This window comes from Canis lupus, chromosome 38 (assembly GCF_003254725.2).
Source record: "Canis lupus dingo isolate Sandy chromosome 38, ASM325472v2, whole genome shotgun sequence".
NCBI lineage: Eukaryota > Metazoa > Chordata > Mammalia > Carnivora > Canidae > Canis > Canis lupus.
In genome coordinates, this window is record NC_064280.1 from 5864607 (window position 1) to 5884581 (window position 19975).

General features: G+C 34.7%; 1 long non-coding RNA gene across 1 annotated transcript in view; it reads right to left on the bottom strand.

Annotated features, from left to right (window-relative positions):
- Positions 1–361: 361 nt before the first annotated feature.
- Positions 362–19975, bottom strand: part of LOC112642910 (uncharacterized) — a 56825-nt gene continuing 37211 nt past the window's right edge. Inside the window, exon 3 of the long non-coding RNA XR_003125498.3 lies at positions 362–680. This is a non-coding gene — a long non-coding RNA (uncharacterized LOC112642910). The remainder of the gene's footprint in view (positions 681–19975) is intronic.

The following is a 19975-nucleotide window of genomic DNA, read 5'->3' on the forward strand; positions in this document are numbered from 1 at the left end:
CAAATATCTGGACCAAGACTCTACCTTTAATTCCCGGTATGCCTTGAACACTATCTCCCCTCATGGCTGAAATGTTTTCTTAATATGAAAAATGTGAAACTTTTACCAGATGGCATCTAAGCTTATTCTAGTTATTGACACTATGTGAAATGTGCCTTAGAATAAAACCTCTTAAAGCCTTAAAATAAAAAAGGTAGGAATAAATACCAGTAATTTATAAGGAGAGAAAATTTGCCACTCCACTTCCTACATTTATTCATCTATCATTCACTATTTAACAAAATATATATTAGTAATCTATTAAATCTAGACAAATCTTTGAAATTTTTTTTTTAATTTTTATTTATTTATGATAGTCACAGAGAGAGAGAGAGAGGCAGAGACACAGGCAGAGGGAGAAGCAGGCTCCATGCACCGGGAGCCCGACGTGGGATTCGATCCCGTGTCTCCAGGATCGCGCCCTGGGCCAAAGGCAGGCGCTAAACCGCTGCGCCACCCAGGGATCCCAAATCTAGACAAATCTTTGATATGGAGAATCCTTATAATGGTCAGTCTTCAATGCATGGACGTTTGTTGCACACCTTCATTTCTTAGTGAGGCTGCCCCACCACCATGGTTCAGTCTTTACAATGTCTTCTTTCCAGTTCTCATTCCCTTAGCTAATTGGTTCCTCAGTATTTCTATATTGTTAAGAGGTAATTGGGATAAAAGCAAAATAAAAATGGTATTTAAGATATTTGTTTTTAAGTGTTCTAATGAAGATATATGATATCAAGATCTATCTATCTATATATCTATCTATATATTCAATTACAACAAAGTGGACAAGGCTATTCATTCAAAAAGAGAGCTTTCAAATAGTGCTTTAACAACCATATGGAGCTAAGAACTCTGTGGAACCATATGCATAACTATATGGAAAAAATAAACACATCTTGACCTTTACACCACATAATATACACACACACAAAAAAATCTTAAAATGAATCAAAGACCTAAAAGTAAAAGTTAAAACTAAAAAAAATAAGAAAACATGAGAAAAAAATTTTACAACGTTGGGCATAACCAAAGATATTTTAGATATGGCACAAAAAGTATAAACCGTTAAAAATATTAATAAACCAGATTTAATCAAAATTTAAAACTTCAGCTCTTTTTCATTCATTAAGAAAATTAAAAAAAAAAAGAAAAGAAAAGGTAAGCCACTGACAGGGAGAAAATATTCTATAAGTATCAAAAGATTTGTATCCAGAAAATACTTTAAAACTCTCACAAATCATTTAGGCAAACACCAAGTAAAAAGGAGCAAAACATTTCAATGGTTACTTTGCAAAATAAGATTGACCAAAGAATATTTTTAAAATGTTCTAAACTTTCAATCAGAGAATTTCAAATTAAACCATAGTGAGACATCACTACACACTCACTAGGAAGGCTAAAATTTATAAGACAAATAACAAATGCAAGGACGGAGAGCATCCAGAACTTTCCTACATTGTTAATGGCAATGTAAAACAGTAAAACTACTTTGGAAATATCTTACAAAGTTAAATATGCACTTTCCCTTCGACCAGGACATTCCAATCCTAGATACTTACCTAAAGGAAAGGAAAATCTATCTCCATGCAGAGTTGTACACAAATGTTCATAAAAGCTTTATCAATAGTTAAAATAAATGCCCATCAAAAGGCAAATGGATAAACAACCTGTAGTATATCCATACAATGGATATACTTAGCAATGAAAAGGAATAAACTACTGATATATACAACAGCATGAATGAATCCTTAAAATATTATGCTAAGTGAAAGAATTCATACACAAAGAATAATGACCACATGATTCCATTTAAATGGGCCTCCTAAAAAGGCAATATAATCACTTGTGATAGAGTACAAAATAGTGGTTGCTTAAGGCTAAGGACTGGGGGTGAATATTAACCAGTAAGGGATGTAAGTATAACTTTCAAGGTGATTAAAATGTTCTAGATCTTGGTTGAATTATTACATGATGTATACCTTTATCAAAACTCTTCAAAATCTATACTAAAAGTGAATGATGTTTATTTTATATACATTATACATGCAAAGGTTGGCATTTTATTTTTTGAGAGAGAGTATACAAGTGGGGGAGGGGACAGGGAGAGAGACAATCCTAAGCAGACTCTGCACCTACTGCAGGGCCCACTCCAGGTTCGATCTCACAACCCTGGTATCATGACTTGAACCAAAACCAAAAATCCAACACTTAACTGAGCCACCCAAGTGACATTTTAAAAACTAATTCATTTCAACAAAAGAAGAAACAATCTAATTTAAGTAAAAATTATTATGTGAAGGAGATATGTTAGAAAGAAAGCTAGCTAGCTTTCTTTTTCAAAACATGCTGATCTTTGCCTTGGAACTAAAACTTTTGACAATTTACTCACCATAGATTCAATATATCTTCAGAGAAATTCTGCCTAAAAATCTAAGACCTTGCTGTTTGAAATGACTGAAAAACCTCTGGAGACAAGTTTAAAAGTCATAAATATATCCCAACTATTCAATATAAAATGTATTTCATAATCTTAGAATAATTTTTAATCATAAGACAATTTATTAGATCAATTATTAAATTTTTGACACATTTACATGTAATGCCATGTAGCACCAATCAAAGGACTGGAATGAGAACCCTAATTTGGGATGCTGCTGAATCTTTCATAAAACAATTCTGAATACATTAACAAGTTTTATTTTATGTACTGTCAAAGGGCTTGTTTTCAGCACATTATACCGTATTCTACAATACAGTATATTCTATTATTTAAAAATGGTAATAATAATACATGAGCTATTTGCATATCATGAGGATGTATACCACAGATACAGTAAAATATTAAATACATTAAACTATTATATCAGTTTTCTATTGCTCTAAAACAAAAACCTAAAAATATACAGTATAAAAACAACCACCATTCTACATGTTAACAGTACTATAATAGGTCAACAATTTTTTTTAAAGATTTTATTTATTTCTTCATGAGCAGCACAGAGAGAGAGAGAGAGAGAGAGAGAGAGAGAGAGAGAGAGAGGCAGAGACACAGGCTCCATTCAGGGAGCCTGGTGTGGGACTCGATCCCAGGTCTCCAGGATCACACCCTGGACTGAAGGCGGCACCAAACCACTGAGCCACCCGGGCTGCCCTATAGGTCAGCAATTTAAATTAGGCTCAACTGTGCAAAGATTCTGCTGGTCACACCTAGGGTCATTCACACAATTGTAATCACATGGTAGTTCCAATGCAACTGAATGTTCTAAAATGGCTTCAAATACTTGTACAGCAGTTAGTGCTCAAGTTCAGTTGAGCCACTCTCCCATGGTTTTGAACACCTTCAAACAGGCTAGCCTATTGTCTGTGCTGACAGAGTTCCTTAAGAGTAAGAGCAGAAGCTAAAAGTTCTTTGCATCTAAGCTTAGAACTCCTATAATATCCGCGTGCTCTAATCTATTGATTAGAGCAAGTTACAAGGGGTGGAGAACAGACTCCACCTCTTGATGAGAAGACAAAGTACTAGGCAAATGGGTATGTACAAAGAGAGATGGGAGGAATAAGTGGCCATTTTATATAATCTGCAGAAATATTAATAGTGTTAAAGATGAAAATTTTTCAAAGTGACTTTTAACCTAATTATGAGTAATACATCCTACCCTATTATTGTATACTGGTCACATGTTATAATGAAGAGCATTTAGTTTTCTAGCTGTTTCTCTCCTATAAGTATTAAAAGGTCATTCAGATTTCTGACCTAAATGTAATACCATCACAATTCAAAAACTTCCCTTCTTCAGCAAACTGTTTACAGTTACGAGATTTTTTTAGGTTCCACAAACATCAATTGAAATTTCAGACTTCAAAACAGGAAGGAGCAGCATAACACATTTCAGGTAGGGCAGAATCCAGGAGTAAAGAGGTCCAGAAGAGTGTTCACGGAAATCACAGATGGGAGATTTGAAAAGGCAACACAAAATTAAAGAATGGGGCTATGCTCTTTAATGTACCTGGCTCACATGGGAACAAAAGAGGTAGAGCACCACAAACATACACACACAGAGTAGAACCATATAGGCAGGGATTCATTTGTCTCTCTGTCATCTGGGTCGGGTTAGGAGGGAAGTTTGGGTTGTAAAGATTAGAAAACTATGCCCCCATTACCAAAGGAGCTTGTTTCAAAAAGCTATGAAAGGAAAAATATAATAACATGGTACAGATTCAACACAAAGTTACTCTAAGAAAACCGTAGAAAATAATAAAATTATTATAGTGGAAAAATACAAAAAGAAATAATGTGCTAGAGTAGATACGATCTGTGAAAATAAATTCTACCACCAAAAAAAAAAAAAAAAAAAGCAATTGCTACAAACAGCCTGCAAAATTTGCATGCTGGAACTCAGTATAAAGACCAATGAATAAAACAGAAGAAATTGAACTGACATGAAAAGACTTGAGGAAAACAAATTCACAGTAATAAAGATAATAACTAGAGTTTGCATAAAGAATAAATACTGCAGGAAGCATACAATGGTCATAAGTGAGAAAAATTGAGAAAATAAAAAAAATAATTGAAAGGAGGAGAAAATAGAGATAATATGTAAAATATGTAAAGCAGATTACATATTCATGCTTGGAATACTAAAAAAAAAAAAATCCCAAATGTATGGCACAGAAGTAAATTACAATTTATAATTTAAAAATAGTCCCATTAATTATAGTCAATGATACTGCATTGTATTTTTGAAAGTTGTTACAGTAGATCTTAAAATTTCTTATCACAGGAGAAAAATTTTATAACTATGTGTGGTGCAGGTGTTAACTACATTTTTGCAGTGATCATTTCAGAGTATATACATACATCAAAAGATTATGTTGCATACATGAAACTAATGTAATGTTATATGTCACTTATATGTCAAAAAGAAAAAAAAAATGCCCCATGAAAGAAAGACAACTTGAATCCAGCACTATTAAAAGGGACACATAGCAGAGGCAATTGACCTAAAACTTCCTACTTTAAGGCATAACCTACTTAAGTTTCTAGACATTGATATAGGAATAGAAAGATTCTTAACATTTTGAAACACTGATAGGCTGCCTAAAAGGTAGGTTTATGCTTAATGAGAAAAATCTAGAGGCATTCCCACAGAGGTCGGGAACAAGTCAATACCTACTACCACCACAGTTTTTTACCATAGTACTGAATGAACTAGTCAGTTTGGTTAGCTAAGAAAATAAAGGCATATAAAAAATTGATTAGAAGATGTAAAACTAGGGACCCATGGATGGCTCAATGGCTCAGCATCTGCCATTGGCCCAGGTTGTGATTCTGGGGTCATTGGATTGAGTCTCTCATTGGGCTCCCCATAGGGAGCCTACTTCTCTCTCTGCCTGTGTCCCTGTCTCTCTGTCTGTCTCTCATGAATAAATGAAACCTTAAAAAAAGAAGAAGAAGATGTAAAACTAACACTATTTACTAGGGATGTAATTCTACATCTTGAAAATCAAAACAATAAACTCAAAAATATTATGAGAGAATTTAATGAGAGAATTTAATAATAGAGTAGGGTAAGTGACAAATAAAACATAATAGCTTTAATTAATGAAATCAACCATGAATTTGAATATATACATATAGCTAGAGAGAAATATTTCACTTATAATGCAAAGGCTACAAGACAGTCAAGCTACAAATTTTAAAGAATTATGCAAGTATTATGCAAAGAAAATGTCAAAACTCTCTGAAGGGTATAAATGGTCTTAGATGAACAAAATCCAAGTTGTGAAAAATCTATTTTTTCTAAACAAATATTTTATTAGAAAATATTCTAAATCTATTCTAAAATTTCTTGAAAGTACCAGCTTAGAAAAAGAGTTGATTCTACATTTCCTGTGGGAAAAAAAAAAAAAAAAGGAATAGCCAGAAAAAGAAGGCCAGAAAAGGAAAGTGCAATGATGGAAAATGATCCCTACCAAATTTCAAAATATACACAGCTTCTATAATTCACAGTGTAACTGTGATACAAACCAATGAAAATTGGTTCAAACAGACCAATGAAACTAGAGACAATGTGCAGAAATATAGAGGCAAATATGTATACACACTTGTATATAATAAAGATGGCACCTCAAATCATTGGAGCAATACTATTCAAAAAATAGTAGTCAGATAACCAAGATAAACTACATTAACAACAAACACTTAGGTGTAAAAAACAAACTATAAAAGTAATAAAAGGTCGAATTCCAAAAGGGTGTTGCCTGTGTTCTCCCCTGAGATTTTGATTGATTCTTTTCTCACATTTAGATCTTTCATTCATTTTGAGTTTAGCTTTGTATATGGTGTTAGAGAATGGTCTAGTTTCATTATTCTGCATGTGGCTGTCCAATTTTCCCAACACCATTTATTGAACAGACTGTCCTTTTTCCAGTGGATATTCTTTCCTGCTTTGTCAAATATTAGTTGACCATAGAGTTGAGGGCCCAGTAACTTCTTGCAAGATACATCTATGAAGTCAAGGGAAACAAAAGCAAAAATGAACTATTGGGACTTATTCAAAATAAAAAGCTTCTGCACAGCAAAAGAAACAGTCAGCAAAACTCAAAGACAACCTACAGAATGGGAGAAGATATTTGCAAATGACCTATCAGATAAAGGGCTAGTATCCAAAATCTATAAAGAACTTATTAAACTCAACACCAAAGAAACAAACAATCCAATCATGAAATGGGCAAAAGACGTGAACAGAAATCTCACAGAGGAAGACATAGACATGGCCAACAAGCACATGAGAAGATGCTCTGCATCACTTGCCATCAGGGAAATACAAATCAAAACCACAATGAGATACCACCTCACACCAGTGAGAATGGAGAAAATTAACAAGGTAGGAAACCACAAATGTTGGAGAGGATGCGGAGAAAGGGGAACCCTCTTGCACTGTTGGTGGGAATGTGAACTGGTGCAGCCACTCTGGAAAACTGTGTGGAGGTTCCTCAAAGAGTTAAAAATAGACCTGCCCTACGACCCAGCAATTGCACTGTTGGGGATTTACCCCAAAGATACAGATATAGTGAAACGCGGGGACATCTGCACCCCAATGTTTATAGCAGCAATGTCCACAATAGCCAAACTGCGGAAGGAACCTCAGTGTCCATGAAAGATGAATGGATAAAGAAGATGTGGTCTATACATATAATGGAATATTCCTCAGCCATCAGAAAGGACAAATACCCATTGGGGTACACCTGTACCCCAGTGTTCATAGCAGCAATGTCCACAATAGCCACACTGTGGAAGGAGCCTTGGTGTCCACTGAAAGATGAATGGATAAAGAAGATATGGTCTATACATATAATGGAATATTCCTCAGCCATCAGAAAGGACAAATACCCATTTGCTTCAACGTGCATGGAACTGGAGGGTATTATGCTGAGTGAAGTAAGGCAGTCAGAGAAAGACAATCATCATATGGTTTCACTCATACAGGGAATATAAGAAATAGTAAAAGGGATTATAAGGGAAAGGAGGGAAAATGAGTGGGAAAATTAGAAAGGGTGACAAAACATGAGTGACTCCTAATTCTGGGAAATAAACAAAGGGTAGTGGAAGGGGAGGTGGGCGGGGGATGGGGTAACCGGGTAATGGACACTGAGGAGGGCACTTGATGGGATGATAACTGGGTGTTATATGTTGGCAAATCGAATTTCAATAAAAAAGTAATAAAACGTAAAATGAGTGAATTTCTTTGCAAGTGAAAAGTGACTCTAACATAATTCTCTTTGTGTTTAATATGAAATGGACATAACTTATTGTCTCTGTACTAAATAATATTAGGACCAGGCAAAAATATCTTGGCTGCTTTCTTCAGGAAATTGCTACTAAAAGATAAGATTATAAACTTACTTATCAAGATTAACAGATGTTTACAAAGTCTCATTTCAAGGTCCTTTTAGTAGTCCCAACACAAAGCAATTTTATCATGTATTTTGCCCAATGTCAGCTAACTCCTGTCTTGTTAAGACTTGCCTTAAATTCATTCACCCAGACCCTAGAATTCCATAAAGACCCTTCCTTAATTTCTTCATTTTGATATATCACTTTAAGAACTTTTTGTGTTTTCCCTTACTGCATTAATTAATTAGCTTAACTGTACTTAACAGATTTTTTTCCTACTCTCTTGAGTAGTCAACATTCAAAATAATCATGCCTCAAAATCCAGAAGTCACAAAATAAGAGATTGATAAATTCCATAACAGTGAAAGAAAGCTTCCATATGGCAAAACACCATGAGAAAAATCAAAACACTAACCACAAACTAGGAAAGTATTTATGGCAAAAGGTGAAGTTCACTAACATACAAAGTAGGCTGCAAAGTGAGAAAAAGAAAAAAAAAATTCAAGAATAAAAAGAATGCATAAAGTACATAAACAGTTTACAGAGAGGATAATACATATACCTTTTTTAAAGATTTACTTATTTATTTATTCATTTATTTATTTATTTATTTATTTATGAATGATAGACACACACAGAGAAAGAAAGAGAGAGAGAAGCAGAGACACAGGAGAAGGGAGAAGCAGGCTCCATGCCGGTAGCCCAACGTGGGACTGGATCCCGGGTCCCTAAGATCGTGCCCTGGGCCAAAGGCAGGTGCCAAACCACTGAGCCACCCAGGGATCCCCTACATATACCTTTTAATAAGCATGTAATAATACCTAGCTTCACTCATATTAAAAGATAAATAAGCAAAGAATTTCTTAAGAAATAACTTAGATAAAAGAAAACAGAAGCAGTGTGAGAATAAAAGTGGGCAGGAAATTGGACACCCAGATTCTACTCTACAATATTCTAGGTCTGGATAATAGACATTATTCTTGCATATTCATCTATATAGTTATTAATATAATAAAGTTTTTTAGCATTGCTAGAAATTTTTATTATTATCAAGCACAAGATCTTTATCCTGACTAAGCTGGCAATCAGTTGAAGAACAGATACATTATGATGATTAACACTATGAAGCAGAACCCAAATACTATGCACTAGGTCTCCCAAAAGGAGTAATGCCAACAGTGATGTCATTACTGGACATGCCAGCATCAACTCTCTCAAAATAGCTTGGTCACTTTATGAAGGGGCGTTTTAAAGTTGTTGTTTAGCAGTGACATTTAATATGGTCCAATTGCTTTTTTTTTTTTTTAATGTGACAAAAAAAAAAAAAAAAGAATAAGGAACAAACACTATTGCTGCTGAATGCCATAACACTGAGTTGTACAAATTGTGATTGAGGAAATGAAAAGGTTTATACTTAAAAAAAAAAAAAAAAAAAAACCTTCAAATGTAATAAATTATTCATGAAGCCTTCAAAAAAAAATGAGTAAGAAATCTCACTGGTGGAAATGATCTAAAGCTAACTTAAAGAAAAGAAAATTGACATGAGAAACAGTTGCTCTCCCACCACATCTATATACCCACCCCTGGCTTCTTACACTCTTACCAGCTCAGATGCATACAAGAATTTGGATTCATCCAAAGATTGAAAGCAATGTCAAGCCATATATGAAAGAGGTAAGGGCTAGTGAGGGTACTCTTTGGAATGCACATATATCAAGAGATTAAACTTTCTTTAAAGTTTGTAACCAGTTAGAAGAAATGGAAACATACTACACCTTGGAGAAAGGAAGATATCCAGTGTCCTACAGAATGTTTACCTCATTCTCCTAAGCAGTCTCATTTACAGAAAGACACTGGTCGTTTAGTTCCCTTTCCATACTCTCATGAGCCTGGGTTTCTTCATTCCCTTCCAGTCTCTTATGTCCATATTTCCTCCCTTAAACTTAAAGCTGATTCTTGCTACTTTCTTTTACTCCCACTTTTCTGATTATCTGTGTTTACCCAGTCCTCTGGACCTGGGATTTATTCATTGTCTTCCATTGTTCTTGGGAAAGGTCTACTCATCTTCCTTTGACTTCCTCTACCATAAAGTCACCCTTTCTCTAATATGCCAAAGTACACTGTGCCTATTATTTACAGAGTATGTATGCTCCAGATTGTTTTATAATTAAATGCAAACACTTCTATTTCTCTCACTTATTGAGACTATGTCTTATTTATGCATCGTATCAGGATGATAGAAAATAATACAGATTTAGTGAGTAAATAAATAAACTATAGAACAATACAGTAGTCCCATACCCTTTACATATAGATACAAATAGGAACATACACACAATTTACATACATACAAATAGCAACATACTTTACATACATACAAATAGGAACATAATAGACAAATATACACTTTTAATAAAAAGCAAAACAAATGTATTTTGGGGGGAGGGGCAGAGAGAGAAAGGAGAGAATCTTAAGGAGGATTCACACCCAGTGTGGACCTCAACATGGGGCTTGATCTTAAAGCACTGAGATCATGAGCTGAGCCAAAATCAAGAGTCAGACACTTAACCAATTGAGCCACCCAGGCTCCCAAAACAGATGTGTTTTTAAAACGCATCAATCCTCTAAGGGACAGGGCTATCTATATAGAACTTGAAAATGGCAAGGGAGAAAAATGGCTAAAGTATTAATACAGAGTGGGCTTATATCATTTTATGCATTCATCCACTCATTCATTCAATAAATCTTTATGTGAACATGTATTATGAGTCAGGTAGTTTTAGTCTATTCAAAGGAATTATCTTTATAATTTAGATCAAACTGGTTCCCATTTGACAATGTCCAATAATTTTACCTAGCAGGATCAATCAACCAAACAATACTTCATTAATTTTTATATTAAAGAATCACTTGGAGAGATTTAAAGCCAGAGATGACATCAAGACCTAGTCAAGCAATACAGGCCTAATCTAATATTCAAACTCAAAAAGCAGCAAATTAAAGTGACATGTTTACACTATCTTTGGGATTCAAATAAAATAGCAATTTAAGTTCAGTATGCTCTACAATGAAAAAGAATTGAAAATCCTAGAATGTAGTAAATAAAGTTAATACATATAATAGTTCTATATACCCTCAAATTACTAAGCCTCAACTGCATGGAAAATAAATTTATTTCAAAGCATGAAGTTTTCTAAACACTGATGTTTCAGTGAGGAAACTAACCATGAAATCTATATTGGAAGCTTCATATTGGCATTTCATATAGAGCACAAAGAGTGAACCTATACTATAAATGCCACAAAATATTAACATGGCAGGTATTTTATTGCAGACAAAATCTATTTTCTAATCTCTAAATGTTCCAAATATTTGTAGGGGGATTCTTTAAAAATAGTTTTGCAGTGAGGCTATGATGATGGTGGAATAAGAGTACCCTAAGATCACCTCATGCCATGAATACAACCAGGTAACACTCATATCAACATAAATAACCCAGAGAATGACCCCAAAAGTAGCAGAACAAACCCCACAAATAAAAGTAGAGAAGTGGCCACCTCGAAGAGGGTAGGAAGGACAAAGACACCATGGGGAGCAGAGTGGATAATGTCCATGTATGACGAAGCTGTTGGAGGTAGGGTTATGGGGAGCCACTGGTATGGGCAGGGGAGACTGTGTAGAAGACAAATTACCATAACATTTGGCTTTGAAAGTGAGAGGGGCTAGATTTCATGAGCTCTTACAACTAGAGGGACTTAAAGTCTAGAATTCTTAAAATTATCAGGCTCAGTTTTAGCAGAGCCCTGCAGGCAACAGAAAGCTAAATCCATTAGAGATGGTACAACAAACAGTCCTCTAAGATATAGCCTAGATGCAATAGTTAAAACAATGCCTAGGGCATAGCAAATATAGAGTAGTTTACTCATTTCAGAGCTTCTACCAAGAGGGGCAGGGATCTTGAAAGTCTTCTCCAGGAACAAAGGAGCTGGCAAGTATTATCTTCTCCACCTTCACTCACCAACATCACCAACACCAACACCACCCTCACCATCACCCCCTCATAAACATAAAGCCACCTGTGGGAACCAGCACAACACTGACACTTACTACGTAACTTGCTTACACCAGGTCATGGATCTACCCTTTCCAGTGACCTCTGCCTTAATCCCAGTGCTATGGGTATCCTCCCCCAGAAGACCTGTGCAAATCTGACCCACGCATTTTGTGGGGCCTTGGTCCTGGTACAGTAGCAGGCCCTGCGGAAGCCCCAGGCACACCTTTTTCAAACTGGATGCCTTACCCACATTCCACACTTTTGTAGTTCCACACAGACCTCCCCAGTCCTGGGGTCACAATGGCAGGTCTCAGTTCACAAGTAGATCCATGTGTACTTTGTTAAAACTACCCACCGAGCCCAACTGGAAATCAAACATTACCTACAACAGCCAAAAAGAGTCTCTGCAGATGACTGAAATGAAGGGAAAAGTAGCCAGGACATAATTGGGTGCACACAACACACATAGGACATACTCCTGAAGCACTAGGTTCTGTTGAAAAGAAGACACTGCCCTGCAAGGCACTACAGCACTTCTTCTTCATAAGGCAATTACTTTTAAGAGCAAGGGACATAGCTGACTTTCCTTATACAGAATTAGACAAAATGAAGAGACAGAGTACTTTATTTCAAATGAAAGAATAGGACAAAACCACAGAAAGATACATAAGCAAAATGGATGTAATTAAAATGCCCCATAGAGAATTTAATGTAATGATCATAAAAATTCTCACTGTATTTGAGAAAAGAGTGGAGAACATCAGTGAGACCATTAAGACAGAGATTTAAAAAAAAATCAAAGATGAAGAGCACAATAAATAAAATTAAAAATACACAGGTGCCTGGGTAGCTCAGTTGGTTAAGTGTTCAACTCTTGATTTCAGCTCAGGTCATGATTTCATAGGTCCGGAGATCAAGCCCCACATCCAGCTCCATGCTCAGCAGGGAGTCTGCTTGAGATTATTTCCTTCTGTCCCTCCCCCTACTCACATGTGAGAACATTCTCTCTTTAAAATATATAAATCTTTAAAAGAAAATTTAAAAATACATTTCATGTAATAAATAGCAGGCTAGAAGAAGCAGAGACATGAGTTAATGACCTGGAAGACAGTAATGAAAAGTAATCAAGAAGAGGAAAAGAGAAAAAAATTATGCAAAATGAGAATAAAAATAGGGAACTCAGCAATTCCTTCCAGTGTAATAACATTTGCATTATAGGGCTCTCAGAAGAAGGAAAGAGAAAAGGGGGCAGAATGTTTATTTGAAGAAATAATAGTGGACAATTTCCCCAACCTGGAGAAGGAAACAGATATCCATACCAGGAGGCACAGAGAACCCCAACAAAATCAAACCAAAGAGATCCATACCCAGACACATTGTAATTAAAATGGTAAAAAGCAGTTATAAAGAGAGAATTTTTTTTAAAACACCAGAGAAAATAGTTACATATAAGGGAAACCTCATAAGGCTATTGGCAGATTTTTTAGCAGACACTCTACAGGCCAAAAGGGAGTATAATGATATATTCAAATCGCAGAGGGAAAAATCTGCATTCAAGAATACTCTATCCAGCAAAGCTATCATTCAGAATAGAAGGAATATAAGGAATGTCTTAGTAAAACAAAAGCTAAAGGAGTTCATAATCACTAAATAAGCCCTACAGTAAATGTTAGAGGGGATTCTTTGAGTGGAAAAGATAACCACATGCAAGAGTAAGAAACATAGGAAATACAAAAGTAGTAAAAATAAATATATGTAAAAGCCAGTCAAGGGATTCATAAAATAAAAGGATGTAAAATATAACACCAGACACCTAAAGGGTCAGGGGGAGAGGAGTAATGAATGGATTTAAACTCAAGCAACCATCAAGTGCATGGAGATTGCTATATGCTGATGCTATTCACTAACCTAATGGAACAACGAACAAAAACATTCATATGCAAACAATGAAGAGAAAGAAATCTAACTATATCACTAAAGAAAGCCAGCAAACCATGAAGGAAAGAATCAGAGAAAACCTACAGAAACAACCAAAATATAACAAAAGGGCAATAAATACATATGAAGAGTTACCTTGAACGTAAATACACTAAATGCTCCAATCAAATGACAAAGGGTGACAAAATGGATTAAAAAAAAAAGCAAAACCCATCTATATGCTGCCTTCAAGAGACTCGTTTTAGACTTGAAGACATAAACAGATCAAAAGTGAAAGGATGGAGAAACATTTATCATGAAAATGTATGTGAAAAGACAGCTGAGATACCCATAATTATATTGGAAAAAAAAAACACTTTAAAACAAAAACTGTAACAAGAGACAAAGAAGAACACTGTATAATAATGGATAAATCCAACAAAAAGAGCTAACAATTGTAAATATTTATGCACCCAACATGGGAGCACTCAAATACATACAACAGTTAATTACAAACATAAGGTAACCAATTGATTGTCATACAATAATAGGAGGGGACTTTAACACCCCATTTAAGCAATGGGCAGAGCATCTAAACAGAAAATCAGTAAGAAAACAGTGACTTTGATTGACACACTGGACCAGATAGATTTAACAGACATATTCAGAACATTCCATCCTTAAACAGCATAATACACATTCTTTTCAAGTGCACATGAAACATTCCCTAGAATAGATCACATATTAGGCCACAAAACAAGTCTCAACAAATACAAAAAGATCAAAGTCATACTACACATCTTTTCTGAGAACACTATGAAACTGAAAACTAACCATAAGAAAAAAATCTGGAAAGAGCACAAATACATGAAGGTTAAATAACATGCTACAAAAACAATGAATGGGTCAACCAAGAAATCAAAGAATAAATCAAAAATAACATGAAGAAAAATGAAAATGAAAACACAATAGTCCAAAATCTTCAGGATTCAGCAAAAGCAGTTCTAAGAGGAAAGCTTAGAGCAATACAGGCCCACCTCAAGAAGCAAGAAAAACCTCAAACAACCTAACCTCATATCTGAAGGAGCTAGAAATCAAAACAAAACAAACAAACAAACAAACAAACAAAATAAGAAAGCCAGCAGGAGGAAGGAAATAATAAAGCTTAGACTGGAAATGAATGACATAGAAAAAAAAAAAAAAGAACAGATCATTGAAACATGAGCTGGTTGTTCGAAAGATCGAAACTGATAAGCCTCTAGTCAAATTCATTAAAAGAAAAGAAAAAGAGGACTCAAAATCACACATGAAAGAGGAAAAGTAACAACCAACACCACAGAACACAAACAATTGCAACAGTATTTTTAATATCATGGAAAATTATATGCTAACAAGCTGGACACCCTAGAAGAAATGGATACATTTCTAGAAATATATATCCTAGGAAAAATGAACCAAGATGAAATAGATCATTTGAACAGACTGATAGCCAGAAATGAAATTGAATAATAATAATTAAAAAAAGAAACCTAGAAACCAGTCTAGGACTAACACAGCTTCACAGACAAATTCTACCAAATATTTACAGAAGAGTTTATACCAATTATTCTCAAACATTTCCAAAAAATACATAAGGAAATTTTCAAACGCATTCTATGACGCCAGTATTACCCTGATACTAAAATCAAATAAACACACCACAAAAAGTGAGAACTGGAGGTCAATATCTCTGATGAACATAGACATAAAAATCCTCAGCAAAATATGATCATACCAAATGCAATAATACATTTTAAAAAAATCATTCACCATGATCAAATCATATCTATTTTGGAGATCCAAGAGTGGTTCAAATTTTGCAAATCAATCAATGTGATGCATCATATCAATAAGAGAGAGGATCAAAACAGAATGACATATTTCAATAGATGCAGAAAAAGCATTTGACAAAGAACAATATCGATTCATGATAAAAACCCTCAACACAATAGGTTTAGAGGGAACAAACTTCAATATAATAAAAGCCTATGAAAAACCCCATACCTAACATCATCCTCAATAGGGAAAAACTGAGAGATTTTCCTCAAAGTTCAGGAACAAGACAAGGATGCCATCCACGTTCACCAATTTTATTTAACACAGTACTGGAAATTCTAGCTACAGCACTTAGACGACAAAAAGAAATAAAAGATATCCTAAATCTGCAAGGAAGAAGTAAAACTCCTACTCTTTGCAGATGACATGATACTACATATAGAAAACCTAAAAGACTCCCCCAAAAAACCACTAGAACTGATTCAATTCAGTAAAGTCACAGTATGCAAATCAATGTGCAGAAATCCATTGCATTTTTAGAAATCAATAATGAAGCAGCAGAAAGTGAAATTAAGAAAATAAGCCCATTTATAATTGCATCAAAAATAATAAAGTACCTAGGAATAAACTTAACCAAAGAGTTGAAAGACCTATACTCTGAAAACCAAAAAACACTAATGAAAGAAATAAAAGATGACACAAAGAAATGGAAAGACACTTCATGCTTATGGACTGGAAGAGCAAGTATTGTTAAAATGTCTATACTACCTACATGAATAGTTTGTCTTAATACAATGGCAATCAAAATACCAACAGCATTTTCCCCAGACTTATAACTATCCTAAAATTAGTTTGAAAGCATACAAGTTCCCAAATAGCCAAAGAAACCTCAAAAAAGAAAAGCAAAACTGAAAGCATCACAATTCTAGACTTCAAATTATATTACAAAACTGTAGTAATCAAAACAGTTGGCACAAAAACAGATACACAGAAATCCAAAAATAAGCCCATAATTATATTGTCATTAATCCTCAACAAAGGAACAAAAATATGCAATGGGGAAAAGACAACCTCTTCAAAAAATGGTGCTGTGAAAACTGGACAGCTACATGGAAAAGAATGAAATTGGATTACTTTCTTACACCACACACAAAAATAAACTCAAGGATGAAAGACCTAAATGTAAGACAGGAAACCATCAAAATCATAGAAGAGACCACAGGAAGAAATTTCTTTGACATTGGTTGTAGCTACATCTTCTAGATATGTCTCTTAAGGCAGGGGAAACATGAGTAAAAATAAACTAGTGGGAATATATCAAAATAAAAAGATTCTGCACAGCAAAGGAAACCAACAACACTAAAAGGCAACCTAGTGAATGGGGAAGGATATTTTCAAATGACATAGCCAGCTAGGGGTTAGTATCAAAAATATATAAAGAACTCTTTCAACTCAAGATCCCCCAAAAAAATAATCCAATTAAAAATGGGCAGAAGACATCCAGATAGCAAACAGGCGCATGCAAAGATGCTCAATATCACTCATAATCAGGGAAATACATATCAAAACCACAGTGAGATACCACCTCACATCTGTCAGAATGAATGAAGTCAGCAACACAAGAAACAAGTGTTGGTGAGGATGTCGAGAAAGGGGAATTCTCTCGCACTGTTGGTGGGAAGATACACTGGGACAGCTGCTGTGGAAGACAGTATGGTGGTTCCTTAAAACTTTAAAAAAATAGAACTGCCCTATGTATCCAGTAATTGCACCACTAGGTATTTACCCCAAAAATACAAAAACACATTCAAAGAGATATATGCACCCCTATGTTTACAGTGGCATTATTTACAATAGTCAAACTATGGAAGCAACCCAAGTGTATATCCATAGATGAACGGATAAAGGTGTGTGTGTGTATATATATACACACACACACACACAATGGAATATTACTTAACCATAAAAAAGAATGAAATCTTGCCATTTGCAATGACATGGATGGAACTAGAGGATTATGCAAATCTTGCCATTTGTCAATGACATGGATGGAACTAGAGGATTATGCTAAATGAAATAAGTCAGTGAGAGAAAGACAAATACCATGATTTCACTCATATGTGGAATTTAAGAGAAAAAATGAACAGAGGGGGAAAACCAATAAACAGACTCTAATCGAAAACAAACTAATGGATACCAGAGGGAGATGACAGGGGCAGGGTGGTGGGGGGTTGAGGGGAGGGGGTTAAATAGGTGATGGGGATTAAGTTGTACACTTGTGATGAGCACTGGGTGATGTATTATTAAACCACTATATTGTATACCTGAAAGTAATTTTACACTGCATGTTAACTAATTGGCATTTAAATTTAAAAAGTGTCCATCACTCATTTGTGTCTGGGGAAGAAGTTTTCATTGGGAAGCAATGGGTAGAAGACAGAGAAATCCTGCTTCAATGATGAAAACCAAAAGCTGCAAGGAAAGACTTACAGTATCTTGTGCATTTTTTCTAATGCTACATTCCTTCCATCACATCTCTGCAAGTAGGTATCTGGATTCTCCCAGACATCTACAATGATTTTTTAAAACTGCACCTCCAAAAGTGTTCAAATTTTTGGAAAAGTTCTAATGTAAAAAAAAAAAAAAAAAAAAAGAGAGAGAAAATTTTCCTTATACTTAGGCATTATATGACTCCATCTAGTTATCTCTAAGTTTATTCTCCATAGTTACAGAGAAACAATTTACTTCATCTTTTAAAAAATATACTAAGGAAACTATGATGGTTCTCAAATCTTTAGAACTCATAAAAGCAATTTTGAGTTTTTCACAATTTTCATCAGTCTTTTGGGAGCATGAAAGCTTCATGCAGAGCACCAGAAAAGTGCACAACAGTTTTATTAGAAAGTAGGTTGTACTCTATTCAGTAGAAATATTTTGGATAATTTTATTATTCATGGAGCTGAGGCTTAGTAATTTAAACTGACAGTAGCTAAAATTATTATATGTACTTAAACCTATTCATCACAAAGTTTTAATTGTTTTTTCATTTTAGAATAAGTACATTGAACATAAATTGATCCATTTTGAAGTGGATAAATAATAAAAGACTCCTACATGGTTCCTACAGGGGAAGTTGAATGAAGATGTGCAGAAGGTGATATACCGCTCATGTCTTGCCCAATGGGATGTATATTTCAGTTTTGAACTTAAAGCAGATAGGACAAGTAACTTACCCTATCAAAAGTGGTAGAAAAAAAAAAGTGGTAGAAAATAGCCATCTGCATGGCAAAAAACCCAGATGCAGAACACAAAGTAAATAACCTTAGGATCATATAAACCGAAAACAACACATTTTCAGAAAAATAAAAATAAGGGCTGAGAATATAGTGTGATAGAAAAAAGTTTAGGCTCTAGAGCACATGACCTGGTTTGAGTTGAGCATAGCTGTCTGACTTCAGACACATCACTTAACCACCTGAAGCCCATTTCCTCATTTGTAATTATTAAAAACTAATGACATCTATGTGGCAGCACTATTGTATCAAATGAGAAAATCTATGTAAAGCACATTTCACAATTTTTGAAATACTATCCACCAGAATAATTTACACATACTCTCATTTTATCATCATCACAATACTCAGTGTAATTATTTCCCCCAACTAAACTGTGAGCTTCTGAGAAGTAGGAACTGTACCCTATTTGCGAATATTTAAGAGTGCATATTAAGCAACTGCTGAAAAATAACCTTCAGCAGCTACAGATATAGGATATTAGAGTTTTATATAATAAGAAAAAATGATTTTAAAAAATCAAATAAGGAACAGTTCGGCAGTAAAAGTACTGGATCCACAAAACGAAACCACAAATTAATATGATTGAATCACATTTAACTATGCTTGGTCTAAGGATTTTTTTTTTTTTGGTTCCTTAATGAGAAGTAACTAGAAGTTTATTAGAATATACATAAATATATATAAATATGCATATACATAAATATATTATTGTGATTTTGTTAGAATATATTATTGTTCAAAATATTTGCTGCCCATCTCTGTAGGTGTACTCCACCAGGGAAGGCCTCCCTATGGGAGGATTATTCATCTCCACGCTATTGAACTCAGGAAATGTGAGATACTTGCTGAAGAGATCTGTTTACTCCTAAGCCAAACTGTAAACCTTACAGCTCATGGTTTGCCTTTTTTTTTCCCATCTGCCTTCAGACCAGCAATTTCCAGAGAGAATCAGTCAGT